Genomic DNA, 8960 nt, shown 5'->3' with positions numbered 1-8960 from the left:
AAATGCCCTCTCACAGGATTTCAGGTGAAGGAGATATTCGCACCCCTAAAAGTGTCACCACCTCAAATACACCGGGGTAAGGTGCCAAAGTACCCGGGCTCCTGGAACTGCTGCCCGGCTGAAGCCCAAAATAAAAACCTCATAGGGTTTTTCCTCCAAAACGTCAATGAAGACCGACCTGCGAGCGAGGCCGACGGGGACTTCCAGGAGGCCGGCATGACGTGCCACTACATACCGGTCACACCATGGAAGTCCTTCTCGGGTTGGAACAGGTGCAGCTCCCGCTAGAACGTGCAGCACGTCCTCCTTCAAGGTACTCGGGTTGGAGTCGCCAAGCTGGCCGAGCTCCTGCAACTGCTGGTCGGCCTGGGACTTCAGAAAGAATGCACCAAAGTTCTTTCATGGAAAGTCAGGTGCAGCGGACCGACCAGCGAAAGAGGCCGACGGGGACTTCCAGGAGGCCAGCATGACGTGCCACTACATACCGGTCACACCATGGAAGTCCTTCTCGGTTTGAACCAGGTGCAGCTCCCGCTAGAACGTGCAGCACGTCCTCCTTCACGGTACTCGGTTGGAGTCGCCAACGTGGCCGAGCTCCTGCAACTGCTGGTCGGCCTGGGACTCCAGAAAGAATGCACCAAAGTTCTTTCGTGGAAGTTCAGGTGCAGCGGACCGACCAGCGAGCAAGGCCGATGGGGACTTCCAGGAGGCCGGCATGAGGGGGCCGGTGCCTACCCCTCACTCCCTGGAAGTCCTTCTCGGCCACAAACGGTTAGGACTTCCCGCTAGGAAGAACCGTTAGGACTTGGAACGCGGAGCAGAAATGCCCTCTCACAGGATTTCAGGTGAAGGAGATATTCACACCCCTAAAAGTGTCACCACCTCAAATACACCGGGGTAAGGTGCCAAAGTACCCGGGCTCCTGGAACTGCTGCCCGGCTGAAGCCCAAAATAAAAACCTCATAGGGTTTTTCCTCCAAAACGTCAATGAAGACCGACCTGCGAGCGAGGCCGACGGGGACTTCCAGGAGGCCGGCATGACGTGCCACTACATACCGGTCACACCATGGAAGTCCTTCTCGGGTTGGAACAGGTGCAGCTCCCGCTAGAACGTGCAGCACATCCTCCTTCAAGGTACTCGGGTTGGAGTCGCCAAGCTGGCCGAGCTCCTGCAACTGCTGGTCGGCCTGGGACTTCAGAAAGAATGCACCAAAGTTCTTTCATGGAAAGTCAGGTGCAGCGGACCGACCAGCGAAAGAGGCCGACGGGGACTTCCAGGAGGCCAGCATGACGTGCCACTACATACCGGTCACACCATGGAAGTCCTTCTCGGTTTGAACCAGGTGCAGCTCCCGCTAGAACGTGCAGCACGTCCTCCTTCACGGTACTCGGTTGGAGTCGCCAACGTGGCCGAGCTCCTGCAACTGCTGGTCGGCCTGGGACTCCAGAAAGAATGCACCAAAGTTCTTTCGTGGAAGTTCAGGTGCAGCGGACCGACCAGCGAGCAAGGCCGATGGGGACTTCCAGGAGGCCGGCATGAGGGGGCCGGTGCCTACCCCTCACTCCCTGGAAGTCCTTCTCGGCCACAAACGGTTAGGACTTCCCGCTAGGAAGAACCGTTAGGACTTGGAACGCGGAGCAGAAATGCCCTCTCACAGGATTTCAGGTGAAGGAGATATTCACACCCCTAAAAGTGTCACCACCTCAAATACACCGGGGTAAGGTGCCAAAGTACCCGGGCTCCTGGAACTGCTGCCCGGCTGAAGCCCAAAATAAAAACCTCATAGGGTTTTTTCTCCAAAACGTCAATGAAGACAGACCTGCGAGCGAGGCCGACGGGGACTTCCAGGAGGCCGGCATGACGTGCCACTACATACCGGTCACACCATGGAAGTCCTTCTCGGGTTGGAACGGGTGCAGCTCCCGCTAGAACGTGCAGCACGTCCTCCTTCAAGGTGCTCGGTTGGAGTCGCCAAGCTGGCCGAGCTCCTTCAACTGCTGGTCGGCCTGGGACTTCAGAAAGAATGCACCAAAGTTCTTTCATGGAAAGTCAGGTGCAGCGGACCGACCAGCGAACGAGACCGACGGGGACTTCCAGGAGGCCGGCATGAGGGGGCCGGTGCCTACCGCTCACTCCCTGGAAGTCCTTCTCGGCCACGAACGGTTAGGACTTCCCGCTAGGAAGAACCGTTAGGACTTGGAACGCGGAGCAGAAATGCCCTCTCACAGGATTTCAGGTGAAGGAGATATTTGCACCCCTAAAAGTGTCACCACCTCAAATACACCGGGGTAAGGTGCCAAAGTACCCGGGCTCCTGGAACTGCTGCCCGGCTGAAGCCCAAAATAAAAACCTCATAGGGTTTTTCCTCCAAAACGTCAATGAAGACAGACCTGCGAGCGAGGCAGACGGGGACTTCCAGGAGGCCGGCATGACGTGCCACTACATACCGGTCACACCATGGAAGTCCTTCTCGGGTTGAACCAGGTACAGCTCCCGCTAGAACGTGCAGCACGTCCTCCTTCACAGTACTCGGTTGGAGTCACCAACGTGGCCGAGCTCCTGCAACTGCTGGTCGGCCTGGGACTTCAGAAAGAATGCACCAAAGTTCTTTCATGGAAAGTCAGGTGCAGCGGACCGACCAGCGAACGAGGCCGACGGGGACTTCCAGGAGGCCGGCATGACGTGCCACTACATACCGGTCACACCATGGAAGTCCTTCTCTGGTTGGACCAGGTGCAGCTCCCGCTAGAACGTGCAGCACGTCCTCCTTCAAGGTGTTCGGTTGGAGTCGCCAAGGTTGCCGAGCTCCTGCAACTGCTGGTCGGCCTGGGACTCCAGAAAGAATGCATCAAAGTTCTTTCGTGGAAGTTCAGGTGCAGCGGACCGACCAGCGAGCGAGGCCGACGGGGACTTCCAGGAGGCCGGCATGACGTGCCACTACATACCGGTCACACCATGGAAGTCCTTCTTGGGTTTGACCAGGTGCAGCTACCGCAAGAACGTGCAGCACGTCCTCCTTCACGGTACTCGGTTGGAGTCACAGAGCTGGCCGAGCTCCTGCAACTGCTGGTCGGCCTGGGACTCCAGAAAGAATGCACCAAAGTTCTTTCATGGAAGTTAAGGTGCAGCGGACCGACCAGCGAACGAGGCCGACGGGGACTTCCAGGAGGCACCGTGAGAGGGCGGGCCGGTACCTATTGCTCAAACCCTGGAAGTCACTCTCGGCCAGGAACGGTTAGGACTTCCCGCTAGGAAGAACCGTTGGGACTTGGAACTCAAAACCTAGATGCCCTCTCACAGGATTTCAGGTGAAGGAGATATTCACACCCCTAAAAGTGTCACCACCTCAAATACACCGGGGTAAGGTGCCAAAGTACCCGGGCTCATGGAACTGCTGCCCGGCTGAGGCCCAAAATAAAAACCTCATAGGGTTTTTTCTCCAAAACGTCAATGAAGACAGACCTGCGAGCGAGGCCGACGGGGACTTCCAGGAGGACGGCAGGAGGTGCCACTACCTACCGGTCACACCATGGAAGTCCTTCTCGGCTTGGAACGGGAGCAGCTCCCGTTTGTACTTCCTCGTTCACGGCTTTCGGTAGGAGTTGCCGAGGTGGCCTTGCTCGTGCAACTGCAGGTGGGCTTGGGGCTTCAGGAAATAACATTAAAAAAAATATATAATTTTTATTAAGAAGGTAAAAAAACACCGGACCCGACCAGCGAGCGAGGCCGACGGGTACATCCAGGGCAGCGGCGTGAGAGGGCGGCTTGGTGCCGCTATCGCCGTGGAAGCAGCATTCGGCCTAAGCCGGGAACGCCTCCCGCCCTCCTCTCGTCCTGGAAGTGTTGGACTTGGGAGGCGGAGCAAGTTCTCCCTCTCACAGTATTTCAGGCGTAGGAGATGTTCACACCCCTAAAAGTGTCACCTCGCCAATTACACCGGTGGGAGGTGCCAAAATGCCCGGCCTCCTGGAACGGCTGCTTGGCTGAAGGCCAAAATAAAAACCTCATAGGGTTTTTTCTCCAAAACGTGAATGAAGACAGACACGCGAGCGAGGCCGAGGGGGAGTTCCAGGAGGTCGGCATGAGGTGGCCGCGCCTACCGCTTGAGCCCTGGAAGTCCGCCGCGGGCCGGAAGTGCTTGTCGGGCGGGTGAACTACGGGACTCGCCGCGGCCGTTGCGGAGCTCGTACACGGCTGCCCCCGGTCTTGCACAGCTTCCCCATGGCTCCTCTATCCCCCCACGGGTGCAATAGGCAGGCACACGCCGCTGACATGCATCACTCGCGGACCGGAAGTGCTTGTCAGCCGGGTGGACACAACGGGACTCGCCGCGGCCAATGCCCAGCTCCCACAAGGAAGCTGCCGGCATGCAGCAGCTCCCACGGGGCCCCTCTATCCCCCCACGGGTGCAGAAGGCAGGCACACGCCGCTCATACGCGGAGCTGGCTCCCCGCCGCTGACATGCATCACTCGCGGACCGGAAGTGCTTGTCAGCCGGGTGGACACGACGGGACTCGCCGCGGGCGCTGTGGAGCTCGTACAGGGCTGCCCCCGGGCTGGCACAGCTTCCCCATGGCTCCTCTATCCCCCCACGGGTGCAATAGGCAGGCACACGCCGCACACGCCGCTCGTACACGGAGATGGCTCCCGGCCGCTTTCGGTAGGAGTCACCGAGGTGGCCTTGCTCGTGCAACTGCAGGTGGGCTTGAGGCTTCCGAAAATACCATTAAAAAAAAAGGATTTTTTTATTAAGAAGGTAAAAAAAAAAACAGCGATACCGACCCGCGAACTAGGCCGACGGGGACTTCCAGGAGGTCGGCATGAGGTGGCCGCTCATACCGCTTGAGCCCTGGAAGTCCGCCGAGGACCGCGGGCGCTGTGGAGCTCCCACAAGGAAGCTGCCGGCATGCAGCAGCTCCCACGGGGCCCCTCTATCCCCCCACGGGTGCAGAAGGCAGGCACACCGCCGCTGATACGCGGAGCTGGCTCCCGGCCGCTGACATGCATCACTCGCGGACCGGAAGTGCTTGTCAGCCGGGTGGACACAACGGGACTCGCCGCGGGCGATGCCCAGCTCCCACAAGGAAGCTGCCGGCATCCACAAGCTCCCACGGGGCCCCTCTATCCCCCTACGGGTGCAGAAGGCAGGCACACGCCGCTGATACGCGGAGCTGGCTCCCCGCCGCTGACATGCATCACTCGCGGACCGGAAGTGCTTGTCAGCCGGGTGGACACGACGGGACTCGCCGCGGGCGCTGTGGAGCTCGTACAGGGCTGCCCCCGGGCTGGCACAGCTTCCCCATGGCTCCTCTATCCCCCCACAGGTGCAATAGGCAGGCACACGCCGCTCGTACTCGGAGATGGCTCCCGGCCGCTTTCGGTAGGAGTTGCTCGTGCAACTGCAGGTGGGCTTGAGGCTTCCGAAAATACCATAAAAAAAAAAAAAAGATTTTTTTATTAAGAAGGTAAAAAAACCAGCGGGACCAACCCGCGAGCGAGGCCGACGGGGACTTCCAGGAGGTCGGCATGAGGTGGCCGCTCATACCGCTCTTGCCCTGGAAGTCCACAGCGGGCGCTGCGGAGCTCGTACACGGCTGCCCCCGGACTTGCACAGCTTCCCCATGGCTCCTGTATCCCCCCCACGGGTGCAGGCACACGCCGCTCATACACTCTGGAGCTGGCTGACAGCCCAGCTGACATGCCACCTCCTAGCCGACCGGAAGTACATGTCAGGCGGCTTGGGACATAGTGGGACCCCCCCCCCCCCCCGCTGGCGCTGTGGAGCTCATACACTGTTGCCCCCGGGCATGCACAGCTTGCACACGGCTCCTCTACCCCGGGCTGCAATGGGCAGCACACGCCGCTCATACACTCTGAAGCTGGCTGACAGCAACTGCTGCTGATAATGATGACGACAAAAATGTGCAAAGGGTTATCTATCGGCGGACAGTGTCACACTCTGGCCCTGGAACTGTGCCCCGGCCTGCCTCTGCTGCTCATTACCGCCTCTGACATTTTTGAACGTACCCCACTTTAACTTGATTTTAAATGTGTCACTTTCAGTATCAGAAATGTCATTCTTTGACATTTGGGCCTTTTTATTTTCACTGCTGTTGGGTCACCAAATGGATCACCTTATCTCGAGGCCTAGTCCTCTCACCCACCGCCCTGGAACTCTGCCCCGGCCTACGCTGCCTGCCGTCACACTCTGGCCCTGGAACTGTGCCCCGGCCTATGCTGCCTGCCGTCACACTCTGGCCCTGGAACTCTGCCCCGGCCTGTGCTGCCGTCACATTCTGGTCCTGGAACTGTGCCCACGGCCTGCCTCTGCTGCTCATTACCGCCTCTGACATTTTTGAACGTACCCCACTTTAACTTGATTTTAAATGTGTCACTTTCAGTATCAGAAATGTCATTCTTTGACATTTGGGCCTTTTTATTTTCACTGCTGTTGGGTCACCAAATGGATCACCTTATCTCGAGGCCTAGTCCTCTCACCCACCGCCATGGAACTCTGCCCCGGCCTACGCTGCCTGCCGTCACACTCTGGCCCTGGAACTGTGCCCCGGCCTATGCTGCCTGCCGTCACACTCTGGCCCTGGAACTCTGCCCCGGCCTGTGCTGCCGTCACATTCTGGTCCTGGAACTGTGCCCACGGCCTGCCTCTGCTGCTCATTACCGCCTCTGACATTTTTGAACGTAGCCAACTTTAACTTGATTTTAAATGTTTCACTTTCAGTATCAAAAATGTCATTCTTTGACATTTGTGCCTTTTTATTTTCACTGCTGTTGGGTCACCAAATGGATCACCTTATCTCGAGGCCTAGTCCTCTCACCCACCGCCATGGAACTCTGCCCCGGCCTACGCTGCCTGCCGTCACACTCTGGCCCTGGAACTCTGCCCCGGCCTGCCTCGGCTGCTCATTACCGCCTCTGACATTTGTGAACATACCCCACTTTAACTTGATTTTAAATGTTTCACTTTCAGTATCAAAAATGTAATTCTTTGACATTTGGGCCTTTTTATTTTCACTGCTGCTTGGTCACCAAATGGATCTCCTTGGATTGAGGCCTAGTCCTCTCACCCACCGCCCTGGAACTCTGCCCCGGCCTACGCTGCCTGCCGTCACACCCTGGCCCTGGAACTGTGCCCCGGCCTGCCCCTGCTGTTCACCACCGCCTCTGACATTTGTGAACATACCCCACTTTAACTTGATTTTAAATGGTTCACTTTCAAATGTTTCACTTTCAGTATCAGAAATGTCATTCTTTGACATTTGGGCCTTTTTATTTTCACTGCTGCTTGGTCACCAAATGGATCTCCTTAGATTGAGGCCTAGTCCTCTCCCCACCGCCCTGGAACTCTGCCCCGGCCTACGCTGCCTGCCGTCACACCCCTGGCCCTGGAACTCTGCCCCGGCCTGCCTCTGCTGCTCACCACCGCCTCTGACATTTTTGAACATACCCCACTTTAACTTGATTTTAAATGGTTCACTTTCAAATGTTTCACTTTCAGTAGCAGAAATGTCATTCTTTGACATTTGGGCCTTTTTATTTTCACTGCTGCTTGGTCACCAAATGGATCTCCTTAGATTGAGGCCTAGTCCTCTCCCCACCGCCCTGGAACTCTGCCCCGGCCTACGCTGCCTGCCGTCACACCCCTGGCCCTGGAACTCTGCCCCGGCCTGCCTCTGCTGCTCACCCCCGCCTCTGACATTTTTGAACATACCCCACTTTAACTTGATTTTAAATGGTTCACTTTCAAATGTTTCACTTTCAGTAGCAGAAATGTCATTCTTTGACATTTGGGCCTTTTTATTTTCACTGCTGCTTGGTCACCAAATGGATCTCCTTAGATTGAGGCCTAGTCCTCTCCCCACCGCCCTGGAACTCTGCCTCGGCCTACGCTGCCTGCCGTCACACCCCTGGCCGTGGAACTCTGCCCCGGCCTGCCTCTGCTGCTCACCACCGCCTCTGACATTTTTGAACATACCCCACTTTAACTTGATTTTAAATGTTTCACTTTCAGTAGCAGAAATGTCATTCTTTGACATTTGGGCCTTTTTATTGTCACTGCTGTTTGGTCAACAAATGGATCTCCTTAGATTGAGGCCTAGTCCTCTCCCCACCGCCCTGGAACTCTGCCCCGGCCTACGCTGCCTGCCGTCACACCCTGGCCCTGGAACTGTGCCCCGGCCTGCCTCTGCTGCTCACCACCACCTCTGACATTTGTGAACATACCCCAATTTAACTTGATTTTAAATGTTTCACTTTCAGTATCAGAAATTCCATTCTTTGACATTTGGGCCTTTTTATTTTCACTGCTGCTTGGTCACCAAATGGATCTCCATATCTCGAGGCCTAGTCCTCTCCCCACCGCCCTGGAACTCTGCCCCGGCCTACGCTGCCTGCCGTCACACCCTGGCCCTGGAACTCTGCCCCGGCCTGCCCTTGCTGTTCACCACCGCCTCTGACATTTTTGAACATACCCCACTTTAACTTGATTTTAAATGTTTCACTTTCAGTAGCAGAAATGTCATTCTTTGACATTTGGGCCTTTTTATTTTCACTGCTGTTTGTTCACGAAAGGATCCCCTTATCTTGTGGCCTAGTCCTCTCCCCACCGCCTTGGAACTTTGCCCCGGTCTATGCTGCCTGCCGTCACACTCTGGCCCTGGAACTCTGGCCGGGCATGGGGATGCAGGTTGCTCCCGCTGACCCCCTTCCACCCCACCGGACCCTACAGCAATCACCCTGGAACTCTGGCTGGGCATGGAGATGCAGGTTGCTCCCGCTGACCCCCTTCCACCCCACCGGACCGTACAGCAATCACCCTGGAACTCTGGCTGGGCATGGGGATGCAGGTTGCTCCCGCTGACTCCCACCGGGACCTACCACCAATCGCCCTGGAACTCTGGCTGGGCATGGAGATGCAGGTTGCTCCCGCTGCCCCCCCACC

Source organism: Rhinoderma darwinii, chromosome 1, assembly GCF_050947455.1.
Source record: "Rhinoderma darwinii isolate aRhiDar2 chromosome 1, aRhiDar2.hap1, whole genome shotgun sequence".
Classification (NCBI taxonomy): domain Eukaryota; kingdom Metazoa; phylum Chordata; class Amphibia; order Anura; family Rhinodermatidae; genus Rhinoderma; species Rhinoderma darwinii.
Note: the sequence above shows the minus strand (reverse complement) of the source record.